Source organism: Mastigoproctus giganteus, chromosome 1 (assembly GCF_048544385.1).
Source record: "Mastigoproctus giganteus isolate SK-2022 chromosome 1, ASM4854438v1, whole genome shotgun sequence".
Lineage (NCBI taxonomy): Eukaryota > Metazoa > Arthropoda > Arachnida > Uropygi > Thelyphonidae > Mastigoproctus > Mastigoproctus giganteus.
Window position 1 is genome coordinate 232766152 of NC_143575.1, and position 19158 is coordinate 232785309.

General features: G+C 34.4%; 1 protein-coding gene across 4 annotated transcripts in view; it reads right to left on the bottom strand.

The window, feature by feature from the left end:
• The window catches only part of LOC150091606 (uncharacterized), a 306538-nt gene that overhangs the window by 139609 nt on the left and 147771 nt on the right, over positions 1 to 19158 (bottom strand). For 3 of the 4 annotated variants that reach the window (XR_016547108.1, XM_090376258.1, XM_090376263.1), the window contains exon 1: positions 16660 to 17395. The gene's annotated coding sequence lies outside the window, so the exon portion shown is untranslated. Of the gene's footprint in view, positions 1 to 16659; positions 17396 to 19158 lie in introns of those variants that run through there. The other variant, XR_016547109.1, reaches the window with a different exon arrangement.

A 19158-nucleotide genomic window follows, 5' to 3' on the forward strand; every position in this document is an offset into this window, starting at 1 on the left:
GCAAATTTATTAGCACAAAATTGCCAAGAACCTATCTGTTGTATAATTCAGAAAATTACTATATTTAAAAAGATGATTTTATATTTTAAATGGTTAGTATTAATACTGGTTAATAAAATTATGCAAGGAAGCAAAGCTTATGTTAAGATTAGTCATTAAAAAAAAATCACAGTTGAACTTCAGAAACCCAACAACCTTGAGACGTGAGCCTATTCCAGATTTTGGGTGGTCATATTATAGTTATACATTAATGGGGAATACTGTATTTATATTCTGCAATTTATTGTACATGATACTGCACAGTGCAGTCAACATCAAGAGAAAAATAACATTGTCATTCCTTACTTTGTGTCACTGTCTGGAAATAATTCCAGAAATTTCGCTCTACTCTCCTTCACATCATACACAGTTGATAAACTAACATGCAGCTTCCAAAACTGCTTTGGTGAATTCCCACCATTCAGTTTCTTGAACAAGGTAACCTTTTCTACAATAAATAATACTCTGCCTTTGTGTTTTGAACACTGCAATCCTCTAGGCTACTTGCTTTTCTTTTAAGTAAAATACTTAAGATATGCTTAATATAAATGCAGGTTATACATACTGGTAAAATGGATATAAACATGAGCAGTACCACTAGCCAAACTAAGAATACCAACTAATAGGAAGTATCAATCTGCAACTTGGTCAAGTGGTGCATTGAGAAAACTAAAATTTCACAATACAGTACTCAGAAAGATTTGCTGAGCTTTGCATTTATCTAAGATAGGGTGGTAATGGATATCGGATTGCTAGATTTTGGAGGTTCAACTTTACAGTGTGAGATCAATTTTCCTAATTAACTGGGACTGATTAAATCAGATAATTAATGTATATAAAGTGCTTAGCATCATAATACACAGCCATTTCTGAATAAACAGAAAATTTTTAAGGTGGCATCGTTTTAGGTTATATCTCATATTGTGAATGCCTTCACAACGAGTTGCCATGATATTGCACTACTTCGAATAAGTAACGCTTCACCTAAGGAGAAGACTAGTGTTACTTATTCTCAGATAGGTACCACCACCCAGACAGCACTGTTTCAGGGCTATTTGGCCCTTCGTCAGTGAGTGGGTAGGTACCCAAGTGATGCAATGATGGCAAAAACAGTTATGAAGTATAACTCCACAATATGAGAGATGCCTGATGGTGTATGATGTATTTAGACTAAGGCGCATTTAGGGCTAGAGCCTCAAGCTGCGAACAAATTTAGACTATGTATATAAAGTGCTTAGCATCATAATACACAGCCATTTCTGAATAAACAGAAAATTTTTAAGGTGGCATCGTTTTAGGTTATATCTCATATTGTGAATGCCTTCACAACGAGTTGCCATGATATTGCACTACTTCGAATAAGTAACGCTTCACCTAAGGAGAAGACTAGTGTTACTTATTCTCAGATAGGTACCACCACCCAGACAGCACTGTTTCAGGGCTATTTGGCCCTTCGTCAGTGAGTGGGTAGGTACCCAAGTGATGCAATGATGGCAAAAACAGTTATGAAGTATAACTCCACAATATGAGAGATGCCTGATGGTGTATGATGTATGAAAGCTAAGCACTTTATATACATAGTCTAAATTTGTTCGCAGCTTGAGGCTCTAGCCCTAAATGCGCCTTAGTCTAAATACATCATACACCATCAGGCATCTCTCATATTGTGGAGTTATACTTCATAACTGTTTTTGCCATCATTGCATCACTTGGGTACCTACCCACTCACTGACGAAGGGCCAAATAGCCCTGAAACAGTGCTGTCTGGGTGGTGGTACCTATCTGAGAATAAGTAACACTAGTCTTCTCCTTAGGTGAAGCGTTACTTATTCGAAGTAGTGCAATATCATGGCAACTCGTTGTGAAGGCATTCACAATATGAGATATAACCTAAAACGATGCCACCTTAAAAATTTTCTGTTTATTCAGAAATGGCTGTGTATTATGATGCTAAGCACTTTATATACATAGTCTAAATTTGTTCGCAGCTTGAGGCTCTAGCCCTAAATGCGCCTTAGTCTAAATACATCATACACCATCAGGCATCTCTCATATTGTGGAGTTATACTTCATAACTGTTTTTGCCATCATTGCATCACTTGGGTACCTACCCACTCACTGACGAAGGGCCAAATAGCCCTGAAACAGTGCTGTCTGGGTGGTGGTACCTATCTGAGAATAAGTAACACTAGTCTTCTCCTTAGGTGAAGCGTTACTTATTCGAAGTAGTGCAATATCATGGCAACTCGTTGTGAAGGCATTCACAATATGAGATATAACCTAAAACGATGCCACCTTAAAAATTTTCTGTTTATTCAGAAATGGCTGTGTATTATGATGCTAAGCACTTTATATACATAGTCTAAATTTGTTCGCAGCTTGAGGCTCTAGCCCTAAATGCGCCTTAATCAGATAATTAATTTAATTTGTTTAGCTAAAAATGAGAAATCTGTTTTAAAACTGACTCCTCAATTTTATTTTAATTTCCAAAACTATTACTTGCCCTACATCCTATTTAGCAATCAAAGGGTACCATTAACACCTATTTCAATTATGTCGATTTTTTTTTACAAATTGGTACCACCATACATTTGTATTTCATAGGCAATTTGAAATACAATGAATAAGACTGTACTGTTCACTCAGTGAAAGTATGAACAGCTGATTAGAATAAGGGAAAACTTTGTATCACTTCCTACTTAAAAAATATTTTTAGACTTTGAAAGAGGGGAAAAAAAAAAAGAACCACAGGAGTGTAGGAGTATTTCAATACAGCAGTCAAAATCAAAATTTGTATGCTTTACCTGGAAGAAAAAAAGAGAGAGCATATACACAACCAGAGCCGGAATTAACTTTGTGGCCCTTCTCTCTTACACCTGTGACAATATTAAAAAAGGATTTTGTAAGATGGAGTACAGCCTCTTGTAATGCGAGGACCTAAGCTGTAGCTTTTTAGCTTATATGTAAATCCGGCTCTGTAGACAACTATTCTTAGTTTAAACCAGAGGTTTCCAAAGTGTGAAGATCATCCCCTGAGGGACACTTGGTGAGATGCATGTTGTTTTTATGAAGCATTTTTTTTAATGAAATATGGGCAAACCATCACATTAATACAGGTATGAATCATATTTTATTTCAGTCTTTGAGATTAAATGTACTGAAATATATATTAATTTATAAAGGTATATAACACTCATAGCTAAATTAAGTCAAATCAGTTTATTTGCACTTGTTCTGGGAAATGGGAGGGCACAAAATTTATAAAATATTTAAGGGGGCATGAAACTTTCGAAATTCTTTTAAGGGGGGAGGAGTTGCAAAGTATAAAAGATTGGGAACTTCTGGTTTAAACTAAGTTCTTAGAACAGAAAAGTTTCCCATAAACAGATATAGAGTTTACAAACATTTTCCCACACCACAAATAAATTGGAATAACAGAAATAACAAATAATGCATAGTATTTCAAAGAAACTCAATGATATCAAAGATAATCCCTGTCATACATAAACCTAAATTTACATAAACCCAATTTTATGTAAGGTTTAAAGTGGAAAAAAAATTCAAGCTGGGCATAGAGGTTTGAGATGGCATGTGAGCAAAGTGGTGTCCCCTTGGATGTGTGTTTGTAATACCCATCATCAGTCCAAAGTATTCCTCCGTAAGCTCTGTGCATCATCTGTATATGTGTGCAGAGTGAAATTTTCTTAAATACTTACATTCCTTTGCCAATGGCAACCATATCTAACAAAAATTCAACAAAAGAAAGTTGTGTTTAACTTGTGTATAAATAAAAAATAACAGTTCTGACTGAGTGTAAACAAATTTAAAAGATATGGAAAAAGCAACAGTTTGTACAGTAAAGCTGCTCTATTCAAATTTTAAACTTTTGTATATTTTTAATTTATTTTTGAACTGAACTTCAAAATATGTATATACCATAAAGAAATAAATATATTAACTACATATTTATGGATTTTTTTATTATGAGCATTTCTTGTGAAATGTTGTTGTTATTTGGTTTTTTAGGAGCATTAGCAACTAAGGCCATATTGCTCCGGGGATATGCGGTGGTCATTCCCTGACCTTTCCGCATCCTCCGTATTTGGTGGTCACGGGCTCGAACCCCGGTCTAATCGAGAAGCATGTGCTATGCACTGCTGCTCCTGCCCACCTGGCTACGGAGGCACCTTTGTGAAATGAAGATAACGATGGATGTGAAATTAATACTGTACTAAATTAATATTTAGTATGTAGAAAAGTGTAAAGCGCCAAAACACAATATCACTGAGATATAGTAGTATTCTCCCCAGGACCTATCGAATGGGTGCACCGCCCAGTGAATCTAACTGACCACCCGGCTAAAATTTAAGCAATTCTTGCCGTACTGTATGGCACTGCTCACTGATCTCGATCAATATTAATTCGAACTTACTATACGATCGATGTCAATGTGACAGGAGCATATAATGTTAAATTATACAATTAATTTTTGCTCTAGATCACTTAAGTCACATTTATAAATAACAGAAAATTTTATAATATTGCATAGTATTACACTTCCCCACCTGGCTAGCAAAATATTCTGGGTAGAACACTGTACAGAAGTGAAAAGTAGTGCAAGTGCATATTTTTCCTATGGGACTTCCAACTTCTTTAGGGTCTCCAGGAAGCAAACTTATATAAAGCGGGGACTGCACCTCACATACAAGTGATGCTATTAAAAATAAACATCTACAGCCTTCTCACTATCTGCAAATTAAAATATTTTACAATAATGTTTCTGATCTTCTCAAATGATATCAATAAGGAATAATGAGCACAATGTTAAAATATGTAGATAACATAAATATTAGAAGGGTGCTTTATGATGCAAATTGGGCTGAGTTTCTTCATGGATGGTTGCAGAAATTGATGAGCACTGTTCTCTTTTTATAAGGTTATTAATGGAATTCCTCAGGGTTCAGTGCTCAGTGAATACCTTACTGTTTAAGTTCAAGCTTAATGTCTAGGTTTGCAGATTATACAAATATTGGCAGGGTGGTTAATGACAAGAATTAAGGCATACTACTCCAACATAGAAAAACTGAACAGATTAGCTTGGAAGTGGCAGTTGAGGTTTACCAGTGATAAATGCAAGATACTATATGTGGGCAGCAGTAATCTCAGAATAACATTCCAGTTGGGTGGTACCACATCAACACAGAGGAGAACGAAACAACAGACCTGGAGGTGATTGTACAATCCGACATGAAGATTTTTTGAGCTGTGCAGACAGATTGCTAGAACAGCTCATGGGGTTTTGTCAATACAGTATACAGGAATTTTGAAAGCAGAACAAAGAAATAATTATCTTGTTATATAAGGCAATCATCAGTAGCATAGGAATGCCTTGGCATTGGGGCAGTTGGCAAGGGTGCCAGTATCAGAAGGGTGCCACTATGACAGGCCACATCAGTTCGGTACTAAGATATTTCAATACCCTAGGCTAGCTGACGTAATGGCACCCCTAGGTGATGTTGCATCAGGATAAGAGCAGAGGGCGGGGTGAAATTAATTTTCGCCAAATGGTGTTTTCAGAGCCTGCATGCATCCTTAAATCTCAGTACATAATGCATAGCAGCATAGATATATTTGCCGTCCAGAACTCAACTCTGAAGGGACCAATCAAGCAACTGCTTCATCAGAGCATGCTCAAATGCATAACGTTCGCAATTCACGCATTGTGTACATGCTATGATACTGAATAAGTTAGAAGTTATAAATAATGTGTGTATAGTGTTTTGTACTTGTTATATAAACAGGTAATCGTGAATAATGTGATTTATAATTTAAATAAAACAACCAAAGCCCAATCAATTTTAGACATGCTACCAAAGAAAAAAGCAGACATCAGTATACCGAAAGAGGTCCGTGTCGGACCTCTATATAACGAAATCGATTGTCCACTTGCAAAAATTCATTCAACAGAATTTTCGATATGAAGAAATATAACTTTTTCGAGAATTAAAAATAATTCACCATTCAGAAATACAGTACAAGATGGGGGATAAATAAATTTTATAACATTTTAAAACAATTAATTTATTAATAATACATTGATATTAACAAAAGGATTTTTTCATACATACATAATGCATACAATATTACTACACTTAAGAATTATTTGCCAAAATATTTGGCTATCTTTTTTTTGTCGTAAGCTGGATTTTAGTTAGTGTACATCGATCATTAAAAAAAAAAAATTTCTTCTTTGTTTTAACACTCAAATACATATATGTTCCGGAACATTTTCTTCACAATGAAGGCTTCAACGAAGTTTCAAAAGCTGCAAACATTTCATGTTTAGAAGGCTTAATATCCTCATTGGCCTCATTTTCTTCCTCTTGTCATCAATATTGTCACTAGTTCTTAAATTTGACTTTTTTTTTTTTAAACTGTCCAAAATGTCGGAGTCACTCAGGTATTCAACTATTGTGACCATGTAAACAGAAATAGGGGAAATTTACAGCAAAGTGTGGATGAGTCACTTCCGCAAAACAACAGATGACCACTTATCGGGGTAAAGGTAAACCACTCTCTCCTAAATCTCTAACAGGGTGCTTACAGTAGATTGACCAGACCCTATTGTCCGAATGTGAAATAAGCTTTGATCTGCCCACTGGCTACGGATACACAGAAAGTAGTCGACCAGCTTGAATTTTCAGTATGTGAGACAGGTAGTTGGATAGGTTTTATGGGTACCACTCGTAATCCATTTGTTATCTAGAAAATTTTCTTCGTTCTACAGAAACTATTTTAAATTTAATTACCAAAGTAATTACAAAGGAATACAAAAAATTTGCTAAATAAAAAAAAGTGTTCTATAAAAGAAAATAATAAGTATAGTTGGACCCTCTGTTCATTAAACAGAGGGTCCGACTGTACTTATTATATTGATTTTACATTATCGAAAAAAGGCGTGTAGCCACAAATTTGCCAAGGGCACCGAAAACCTAGCTACACCTCTGGCAATCATTATGCTATATCTTGAGTACTGTATACAGGTCTGCAAGCTTCATTTTAGGAAGAACAAGGCCTGTTTGAATGAGTGCAAAGAAGAGCAACAAGGTTATTTTTTTTATTTTATTTTTTTATGTAAACCCCAAACACGAGAGGTATCAGAACCTATAGTACTTATTACCATGCTTGGGTTAAGGTTATTTGTGGACACAAAAGGATACTCTTACCAAGAAAACTCCAGCTCTGCAAATTGCAACTCTTATAAACTAAGCACCTACAAGAAGACTTGACTGAAGTGTTTAAGGCTTTAAATGGATTCTCTAAATTCTGATGGCATGCTTATTCTTTCTTGGACAACATATAAGGCGACATAAATTGAAAAAGGGTGGTTGCAGGATATGTGTGCAAATCTGCTTTCAGTCAGAGGAATTGATTGTTGGAACAAATTGTCATGTGGCATTTTATTATTATTAGCTATATGGTGCAAGGAAGCCTGAGGCTTATGCTGCACCAGCCAAAAAAAAAAAAAAAAAAAATTCTGAGTTACCCTGAGAGAGAGAGAGAGAAGTAGAAGGGAATCACCAAGAAACAGAAGAATGATGATATCCAGCTCAGGACCTTGGGTGTGCCTTTACAGGAGTTAGTAGTTTGAATAATTATATAAGGAGGGATTAGGCAAATTGTTGAAAGGGATGTATAGAAGAAGTGAGTAGATTTTTTTTTGTGCTGATGCTATATAAGCTTAGCTTACTTCTTTGTATCATTTGCCACTACTAATACTAAATAAATGAATGGCTCAATATATAATTTTCTATGAAAATTTTTAAAATTGTAAAGGTTATTAATTGGTGAGATAGGGATAACTACTCTTGAAATATAACAATATCCATCAACAGCATAGGTAAGAACTCCTGCACCACTTCTAATTTTATGATAATACAAAAGGTGATTCAAGTCGGGACTACTCTAGCATCATGGATGGATTGGGGCAAGAATAAACATTGGACTTAATATCTACAGGCTGCAATTTTTAAGAAATACATCTAGAAGAAATGTTTTCCAAAGATTAGAAAGAAGAACAAGGTGGAAGAAATATAAGTTCAGCAACTTTGAGAATTACCTATCAAAGCAGAGCAGAATGATTGCCACCCATGCTCTAAAAGGCTTATAAATGTAGTGTTAGAATTATGCCATACATATTTTAAGCTTTTAATTTTTTTCCTACCAAAATATGGTATATCTAATGGATTTCGATGAGCCGCATACAAACTTGAGGTCAGATATCACCTAGCCCCAACAGATTTAGAGAGAAATACAGATTATGCTTATTGGAATGTTTCATGAAATTTTAAATAGTATTACAACAGTGTAAAAATATAATCAATTAATTTGTTTCCATTCACGTTTTTATTTTATAATGATCAATGTCTAGCAACTATCTTCCAACATACTAGGCTTCCACCTTCCTTCCTTGGTTTAACATTTCTCCACAGTAGTAATACCTTGATGAAAATGTTCACCATGTCCAAGGTTATCTGGGAAAAGGTCAAAATGGGAATGGAGGAAGTGTATTTTTAGAAATATATTGCAATTGAATTTTGGTAATAAATTCTTTGCTGCACCATGGAAACAGCAAATGGCAGTGATACTTTATTTTTTTAGACAGCCTCTGCAACGTAAATCACAATTAGTGCAGTACTTATGAAGATCCGTTGTTCTGACCATCTAATTTGCAGCCAAAATAAAGTTCATATGCTTTCTTTGTAATAGGGGTACTATAAATTATCTGCGAAATTTAATTGTGTAATCATGGCATATAAAACAAAAGCTATATGATGAATTATTACAGTAATGTGACATTTTAAAAGTATGTTCAACTGCAACTGACACTAAAAACTAAAAAATGGAGTACAAGTTTACTAATATGTAACAATGTTAACCCGCATACTTATTAACTTAGCCTGACTGACCTGTCTGGGAAGTTTTCTTTATATATCCATCTGACATACAGGGCGCAAGTGTGTTGGGGGAGGGGGGAGGAAGTAAGGTAGTCCAGAACTACCAGAAACTTAACACTCTTCAGGATCTAGAAAACCACTGACTTCAGAATGTCTCAAAAAATCAGCAGTCTAACTAATACAAACAGACCAAAAAATGCATAAGTACATCAAAACTAAAATATAAAATATGCTCCAAACTGAGGGTGCTAGTCAAAAACAGGGTGCACATTCGAAATCAGTATTAAAAAATTACACTAAATCTGGCATATTTCTATTGGAAAAATATACCAATGTTATTCAGTATTACAGATGACAACTGGATGAATGGGGGGGGAACCATTTGTGGAAATTTCTGTAAAAAATATATACAGGGTGGGCCAAAAGTAGGTATACAGTACTGATTGGGTGTGTGTTAATTTGTGCATTACTGTGACACAAATTCTGGTTAGCCAGGTGTTACTGTGTGTCCACAGTGTTAGGGACAGGTTTCAGGAATGCTGCAACGTTGAAGAGGACATTTTGGGCACCTAAGAGACTAAAACATGACCCGATCAGTACTGTACACTACTTTTGCCCAACCCTGTATATACTGTAAAAAAAAAAAAAAAAAAAAAATTGAATGTCTATTATGATAAAGAAGTTAACTTAATCAGTTAGGTGAGTAGAACCCACTGATTAACCTACTCTCTTCAAAACAGCAAGAATTACTAAAGAGTACGTATTTTGTGGTATCACATGCACTCAAACAGTGTAACTCTGTACTTGCATTGACCATTTGGATATGGCCCATTATGAATCTGTCCTAGCTGATCAAACAATGAACCAGGAATACTACAAAGCAGTTCTGTAGTGATTTTGCAATGCTGTTCTGAGAAAAGAGCTGGAATGGTGGGCTTTGTGACAACATCACTGCATACTCAGCATATTCCATTCAAGAATTTCTTACAAAGCACTCATCACTGTGATCACTCATCTACCATATATACCCCAGATTTAGCTCCCTGTGATTTTTTTTATTGTTTCAAAATTATTCAGAACATAGCACAAGAATTATTAACAATTCCAAATTAGAGGCCTATCACAAATGTTTCCAGAAGCAGAAGCATTAGAACCAGTGCATAAAGTATCAAGGAGACTATTTCAAAAGAGATCCATCTGAATAGCCAGTAAGCACCATCGTTTCCCAAATATTAGTTCAGTCCCCAAACTTTTTGATCATATCATATGCCTGTACCTGAAGAACTAACCAAAAAAAAAAAAAAAAATTTTGCCTAGATTGCTGTTCTTAAAAGGACATTTCAATTTCATATAAGTCATAATTTTAATCTCTGGGTTTTATTCTTTTTTTTAATTCAGGCAATAATTTATAATTTTTAAAGTTATAAATTTAAGTAATTAAAAGTTTAAAATTTCAAAATGAGTATCTTGTTTGGGATGCTGAAAAACCTCCTTAGGTTAGTAGCAGGTTACACACATACATGGGCACCAGCAGGATATTTTGCAAGGTGGAGCATGTGGGAGTAAATTTTTTGTTCACTAAAATAAATTAATGAAAATATTAAAATTTCTGCATTACTTCGAAATCCAAAGGTGGTGCACTGCACCATGCTGCCAGTGCCCGTGCACACATATATACATAACACACATATACACAGGGTATTTTGGTTAAAAGGTAGCAGAAGTCTCTCTCATTTATTTTTAGATTTAGGCCTTTTATTGTCATCTGGGTATTCAACTGAGCTGAAAAATGTTTCAATTTCATGTTAAAACTGGACTAAGTATTAAAAAAATTGGACTGTTTAGGTATTAAAATTTCCAATTTTAAATTTTACTAATCAATTTTTTTTTTTCATAGGAAAGTTGCTTCCCATTCTCAGTTTAGGAAATGTCATTAGTGTACTTCTGAAACAAGGGACTCACATCTGGTGAGTATGGGCTTGGCAAACCCTGGGTCCTGAGCTGGATATCATCCTTCTCTTCTTGGTGATTCCTCTCTCTCTCTCTCTCTCTCTCTCTCTCTCTCTCTCTCTCTCTGTGTCAGGGTAACTTGAGATTTTTTTTTTTTTTTGGCTGGTGCAGCATAAGCCTCAGGTTTCTTTGTACCATATGGCTGATAATAATAATAAAACTGATTGTAATTGAAGGGGAAAAAAAATAATTCTAGCAATTCTAGCATGGAGAGATACAGCACCTAACTGCTGTTCTACACAGCTAAATGCATGAAGACAGAAAAACATTATATACAATCACTGTATTTTTTTTTTTTTTGTTTCTTTAAATAAAATCAGTTTGCATTCATTTCAGATGTATGCGAATGACACTTTTAGAAGAATTATTTTTTGAAACTCAGGAAATAGGGAACAACTCATCAAGAAAAAAGAAGCTGATAAGCTAAATTTAAACTTAGAAACTGCAAACTCTAAATAATACTGTCCAATTTTAACATCAAATTCAGCAGCTCAAATACAACAAAAAAGATCTAGACAACAAACAGCATAAACGTAAAAATAAGTCAGATAGACAAGTGACTTGCAATTGAAACATCCTATATAGGTCTGACTAGTCTGAAAAACATACCAGCAAAATTCTAGTGGGTATCCTCCTCTACTGCCTTGCTAAGATCATCCTCCACACTCATAACCAAACAAAAAAAAACCCAAAACAAGTCCCTCCCTTCCAGTTATCATCCTGTTGCACCTATTTCTGCTCCTTTCAAAATAATGGAGAAATCCTACAAGTCTTGAACTACCTTGAAATGATTTTATAAACAAGCTCCCATCTTATGGATTGTCATCTTTTTTTTTTTTCTTTTTTTTTTTTTTTTTTTGGGTGGTAGCCAGTTTACTCTGTGCTCACTATGAATAATGGTAGAGAGCTCTCCATCTTTAATATCTTCACTAATGCCAATGTTCTCCAAGGTTCAACTAAAGAGCTGCTACAAGAAGTTGCAAGGTTCAACTAAAGAAATGCAAAAGGAAAAGAGTGAATCTTTCTCCACTCTTATTTCTTCTTGTTCATAACAGCACACCTTTCCACCAGTTTGTTGATGATAGCACACCTTTCAGTTTGATAAGCCCTCTCCGGCACACAATTTCTCAGACATCCAGCACCAATTCCTTAAATGCCAAGCTTGAGTTAATTCTCTAATGGAGTGAATAAAAGTTAGTTAATATGAATCCTTCCAAAATTTTGACCTATCTTATTACTACAAAAAAGTTTAGTACTCCCTGTACTCATCAGTGATCAACACAGGGAGAAGAAGACACTCAGAATTCTAGACAAGATTACATATATTCACTGGGGATTACCCTGCCTTATAATCTCTCTTGGCATGAACAAAATGCAAATATTTCTACCTCTGCATCAAAAAAAAAAAAAAAAAAAAAATTTGGGTTTTCTTTTTCACTCTCATTGTTACGTTTCTACAATCTACTGAAATTGAGGTCTAATGTCAACAGGCAACTTTTGTCTTCTCAATCTTCCATCCATGCACAGTACTAAGTATTACAGATTCCTAATATCTTTTGTGTTTTTTATAACTGGAGGAAAAACTTATTTCTTGGGGGGGGGGGCTTTATTTCCAGTCCGATTTTAGATATAAATTGTAATTTTAATTACAATATTAGCATATAATTATTAGCAACAGGATAATTTTACCCTCCCCGGGGCTCGAAAAAGTTGTGGCGACCATGTCATCTGCCTCAGGCATGGAACAGATACACAAGTTAAGGGACTAATGGACTTACGTGGTTAGCTGGATTGTTGATGCAATTCTGAATGGTTGCCTGCGGCGCAGTAAAATCTCAAAATGGCACTGGTGAATCGCTCAAAAACAATTATATTCACCTATCCATGACTGGCAAAACCTTTCACGAATATTTCCCTGTTAACGTCTAGAAATTTCGGTTGAACGCGGACTGAATTATTCCCGCGTGCCTAGAAGTTCTAGTCCAATGCCAAAAGAAATTTAGCGACTGTCTGAAGATATCAGTAAGATATTCATACTTCTATGAATGTTACGAAAAGCAGAGAGTATACAGTGCATATCAGGCTTATTAATCGAATTCCAGAGGGTATACCTGTGTGTGTGTAAATATACACTGCATATTTACTTACTTATATATATATATATATACACATAGCATATATATTAAAAATAAAACTATAAGTATTGCCCAAGAATAATTTTATTGTTATTTTATTCATTTTCAATAAATATTTTAATGATATTTATTTTTTCAAGTCTTTCGAAACCCAGAAGGTATACGCTATTCACAAAAAAAAAAAAAAAAAAAATCCAGAGGGTATAAGGCGTATACCCTCCACTACAGCCTTCGCTATATAATTTGTATGAAATTTTGTATTTCATAGAGGTTGTTGTTTGTCATTGACACTGTCTCTCAATATATGTACATATTTTTAAATATGTATATATATAATGTATATTTTTAAATATACATATTTAAAAAGATGTATATTTATTGATAGATCAATAAAGCAAGGCAAATTTTGGGAAGCATTTTGCTAAAAGACAAGATTTGAAAGGAGGGCGGCAGTTAACCTTAGATGGCAAGGAGAATTTTTTCCCATTTTTTATAAGGATGCTGCTAATTAAGCCCCACAAAACAAAGGCTTTATTAATTACCTTTTTAAAAGTGTTAGTATATTAAAAATAATTCGCATCTCATTAGGAATACGATTTTATTTCATTTATTTTATTTATATATTTTTTCCAAAATACACACTGCGTTGTAGTTTCCTGGGGACGGCGATTCTCAACTTTTTTTTTTTTTTTTTTTGGAATGTGACTGAATCATATTTCACCAATATTTGCTACTCAATAATGCTCTGTAACATCAAAATCCCGCACCCACTGGGTGCGGGATTTTGTGTTTCACCACTACAAGTGATAGCAGACCCAGACCAGCACATTAGGCTGACAGGAGCGCCAACACTTTTTCGCGCCCAATCTGAACCACCACAGAGCAACAAGATGGAGATGGGCAAATGCCAGGCGCCACCAGAGTGATACCACACAAACACACACATTACATATTGAACTATGAAATATTTGCCAAAAAATATTGCATTTAATTAATATAATGTTTTAATTATTTATTATTATTTTCTTAATTTCATATACAATTCCATGCGATCCATTACGAAAGTGTGGGCGACTCAGGTTTGGGCCGCAACAACCCATAAGTTGGGAAAGAGGGTCCTCACATGTTGAAACCTTGAATTCATAAACATATCTCTGCTAAAACTACGCAGTGGTCATTCGTCATCTTTCATTACTTTATCCTAACCATACAATAATTTTTTACCCTAATACAACCCCAAGGGCTCAACATCTTATGAGCATGGGCTTGGCACACCCAGGGTTCTGAGCTGAATATCATCATTCTCTTTCTTTTTTGGCTGGTATAGCATAAGCCTGAGGCTTCCTTGCACCATGGAGCTAATAATATTAATCTACACTAATAAATTAATTTGTTATATAATATAGCCCCAATGATTTATTCCAATACTATTTCCTCTGCACGGAGTTTCCATTTGTGTTTCCTTTCTACAATAATGTTAGAGTTAGATACAAAAGGAACTAGGTATAATTTACTTACAAGATGAAATAAATATTCGTAATTTAAAAATTTCAAAATGACTAAGCTGTTTCTTCTTTACTCATTTCGTTGCCACTTTATAAACCAAATTAAAAAAAAAAAAAAAACCTGCTAGTTTATTAATTTACAGCCACGCGTTCTTCGCCAAGAAAATATCACTTAAACGTTACGTAACGTTTTGTTCATATGTTATTATTATTAGAATGACTAATAGTATTAATTATTTAATACTATTATTTAATAGTATTAAATAATTAAAAATATATTTGTATTTAATTTTTACAATTACTATGCAGCAGTCTGAAGGTGACATGATGCCAACTACAACAGAAGTGTCATGACCATTACATTATTTTTCTATTCCAGTTAGCAAAATTTAGGCGTGGGGAGAAAAAAGAGAGAGAAAATCCAAAAATCAATATATAAATGAATAAATAAATGGAAAAATTCCAAGTTAACAAGTAATATGACTGCACAATAAAGTTTTGTTTCCGAAGAAGTACTAGTAAAATGTGTTGGAATGCCCCCCCCCCCCCCAACACTTTAAGATAAACCCAAACGCGATTTAGAAAAGGCAATAAATTGTCCATTTATATTGTAACAAATATTCCCATTAAAGTAGAAATAACAGGAAGTTCTTTAACAGGAATCAGTTATGAAATTTTACTATCTTCTGACGTATATATATATATATATATATATATATATATATATATATATATAATAATAATAATTATGAATAATAAAATTAAAATTAAGTAGAGAAAATGGATTTGAATTTGAATAGCGATAAAATGAATTATCGATAATATGAATTATGGATCAGGGACACTGCAAGAGCAAAGGTACCCTACAACCATAATGAAAATACCGTGTACACGGTATTTTCATTATTAGCATTAGTTATATTATAGATTTATACCTACTACATTCTACACATAACTTTAAAATAAATTTATATATATATATATCTTTTGCCTCTACGTCTGATCTTTATGTTTAAAAACAATACTGTAACTGTTATTCATGCTTTCATTACAAAGTTATATACACATTTTTATAAAATATTCCTACGAACTTCAATGCAACTAAAGAAATGAGGGTGGGGGATAAATAAATAACCCCGAATGAAAAAACTGCCAAACTTGTGACATATTTTTTCACGTTTTTAACTGGAGGGAGTGTTTGGTCATTCATTACGAAATTTACTAATTACTCTTATTAATAACTAAAGTATCACAAGTAAAAATGATAATTATTGAAAAATATAATAGATTTTTAAGACTTTTCCCTAAAATATAAACGCAAAAATTTACATTACATATAAAGTAACATAAATACAATTTGATATGTTTGCATAAAACATTTAACATTTGTTTATGTAACATTTCCTGAGGCAAAAATTGCTGTTGGCCTGACTTCTTACTACTACTTCACAACATGGTGATTAAAAAAAAAAAAAAAATTGAAGTTTTCTCTAGAACTTTTCTGTTAGCACCAGGTGAACTATGCAATCTAGTAATACCGTCTACCGGTAAAAATCATTTAAGTAACGTTTCTGTAAAAATAAAATTATTTTGGCCATATTGTGATTTCCTACATCCTAGAATTCTCCAGACTAAATGAATAAAAAATATTACTTCTACCCAGTGAAGTTTTCACAAGAAATTCTGCAACCATTTTTGATTGTAGAAATGAAAATGCATACGAAAATACATATTAGCATTTCCTTATGGGTTCGAAACTTTTCTTTAAAAATAATAATAATAAATATCCGCTTTTCAGAACTGATTCTTGGAAAATGTTTTCCATAACTCATCAAATTGATATAAAATATGATCTGCATTCCAAACGTTTAAAATATTTCACACTATTGATAACTACCGAAATAAACCAAAATAATTAATGTTTAGAAAAAATAATAAATAAATATCTATTACTACTCCGCAAGTACCGTGTAAATAAAATAAGTACCCTAATTCAGTTTCACAAGTACTAACCTTACTTCATGGTATGAGGATGTCTATCCTTCAGCCAGCTCCTTAATGAAACAGTTTCAACACATGATGATCCGGCGTCTATCATTCGCTTATGCTGACGTAGGAAGCAATGAGTAACAGAAGGCACCGAACCATAACCCGTTTGATGAGAATAAACCTGAGATACCCTAAAAAAAAAGCTTCTAAAAGTAAAATACAAACTTTTAAAAACACATAGTATTCCTTTTTACTTTGTATGACCAAGAGCACAATAGATATCTTCCATTGCAAGGCATCCACGTAAATAAAGGTTTACGGCCATGGTTAATCCCGTGAGTTAGGCTTACGAATAGGGTGCTAGGTAAACTTCCAGGTAACGACATATCATAAAGCTCCTATCACAAAGATATTTCTCGTAAGCATAGGACGTCTCTTGCATGTATGAACAAATTTAAAATGTTAGAAGATGCCCAAAATGCACTCTGTGGCACATCGCAAACGGCAGGCAGGCGGGGAACTATACATCCATGCAAAGACAGACTAGCTCCGAGTATGTCCCAACGTACAAAGTACAGAACGGTTGGTTGCACACCCTTCCCTATTCCACCTAGTGGCGTGGCCACGCTTCTTTACTGCAACTCTGGCCTGTTACCACCCGAGTTCCTTTGTGTGGGAACTGGCCTCCCGCGAGCTAGTCGCCTCACGTGACTACCAGTACGAGGAGAGCGAGGCCTGCCCGATAAATTCAGCAAGGCGGCGTGACTGATTGCCAGTTGCTCAGAAATACATGGCAAAGCTGAAGACTACAATGGCGGACTTGTAACGTCGACCAACCTAACAACTTCGGTATGCGTACAGTCACGTGACGGTTGCAACGAGTCTTGAATAGCAAAGCATGTGTGGTCACATATAATTACTTTGCTTATAGGAAAACTTAAAACGAAAACCAAACCGTTCTCCGAAGAAAGACGAAAACATTTGCTTTACACACATCGCGCAAAAGGTTGTGTATATGCATACAATATACACAGACGCGCGCGTTCGCGCACACACACACACACACGCGCAAAAAATACATATGGAGATTATTAAACTTTTTTTTTAAAGATTCTGCTACTTTTTTTACATACAGTTGCACATCTATAATATTTTTTTACATACTATAAACATGATTTTTAATTGAATTAGCTGCGTTTTCAAAGATCGCGGTGTTTGAGTATAGCAGTAATAGCAAGTGGTACAAGAGAATTCAAGTTTATTTCGTGTCCGTGCACATAAACATTAAAAAGGCCTCTGGCTGTGTGTGTGGTGGGGGTGGGAACCAGTTTTATGTCAGTCAAAATAGTGTTCTGAGTAGCCAGAACATTATTCTATTTTATTCACAATTAAAAAAAAAAATTAAAAATCGATTTGCTAATAGCTTACAACTTGTCGAGGCGCCTACGTAGCCAGGTGGGCAGGAACAGTAGTGCGTAGCACACGCTTCTTGATTAGACCGGGGTTCGAGCCCGTGATCACCAAATACGGAAGATGCGGAAAGGTCAGGGAATGACCACCGCATATCCCCGGAGCAATATGGCCTTAGTTGCTAATGCTCCTAAAAACCAAACAAACAACTGGTCGAGTCCATGAAGTCAGAAAACAGGATGGTTCCGAATGTCAATTATCGGTGTGTGAATGAAGTGAACTTTTTAGTTCTCATAATGCTGATTACTATATAATTTCTTTATGACTTATATAATGAATATATAATAGCGAACAGAGAGGTCCAGTAAAAAAATAATAATAATAATAAATTAATTAATTAAGAATCAAAAGGTTCTTGATGAATTGTAATCGCCAAGTATATACGTATCCTGCTTTACACAAATACTACATTTAAAGATCCAGAATTCACAGCCCTTAATGCCAACTCAACAAAATCGGTCTCGCAGCGCTCCAAATATTTGACGCATAGAAAAAGGTCATAATGCAGAATGGAAAGTATTTTCCTGATGGAATTATTTGCCTGATGACAGTCGAAAACTTCTTAAACAAATTTAGGTTGAAGAGGACTTTCAAAAGTTAAGTAGGTAGTGATGCAATTTTAGAATGAGAGGAGAATTTTATCTCATTGGATATATATATATATATATATATATATATATATATATACAGTATATATATATATATATAAAATAGTATTATCAGTTACTAAACTAGTAATACTGTTTATTTAATATTGATTTAATTGCAGGAGTCAAAGAGAAAGAAAAACAGGATAATTTATGCTTTATCCTTGTTTTGTTTTCTCCGTAAAACTAAAAATATATTTGGCGTTAAGTGAGTTCATCGATAATAAGCTACCGATGCATATGAAACAGGACTCGCGACTCTTCAAATAGACACAAAAGCTAATATTGCTGACTGGCCTTGCTTGCAATGTCGGAGTGTTTAGCAACAGAGTTGTTGCGGCACGGAGAGAATAACATCATTCCCTTGGAAGGGGGGGGAGAACAAAACAGCAGTTTTGCCTTAGAA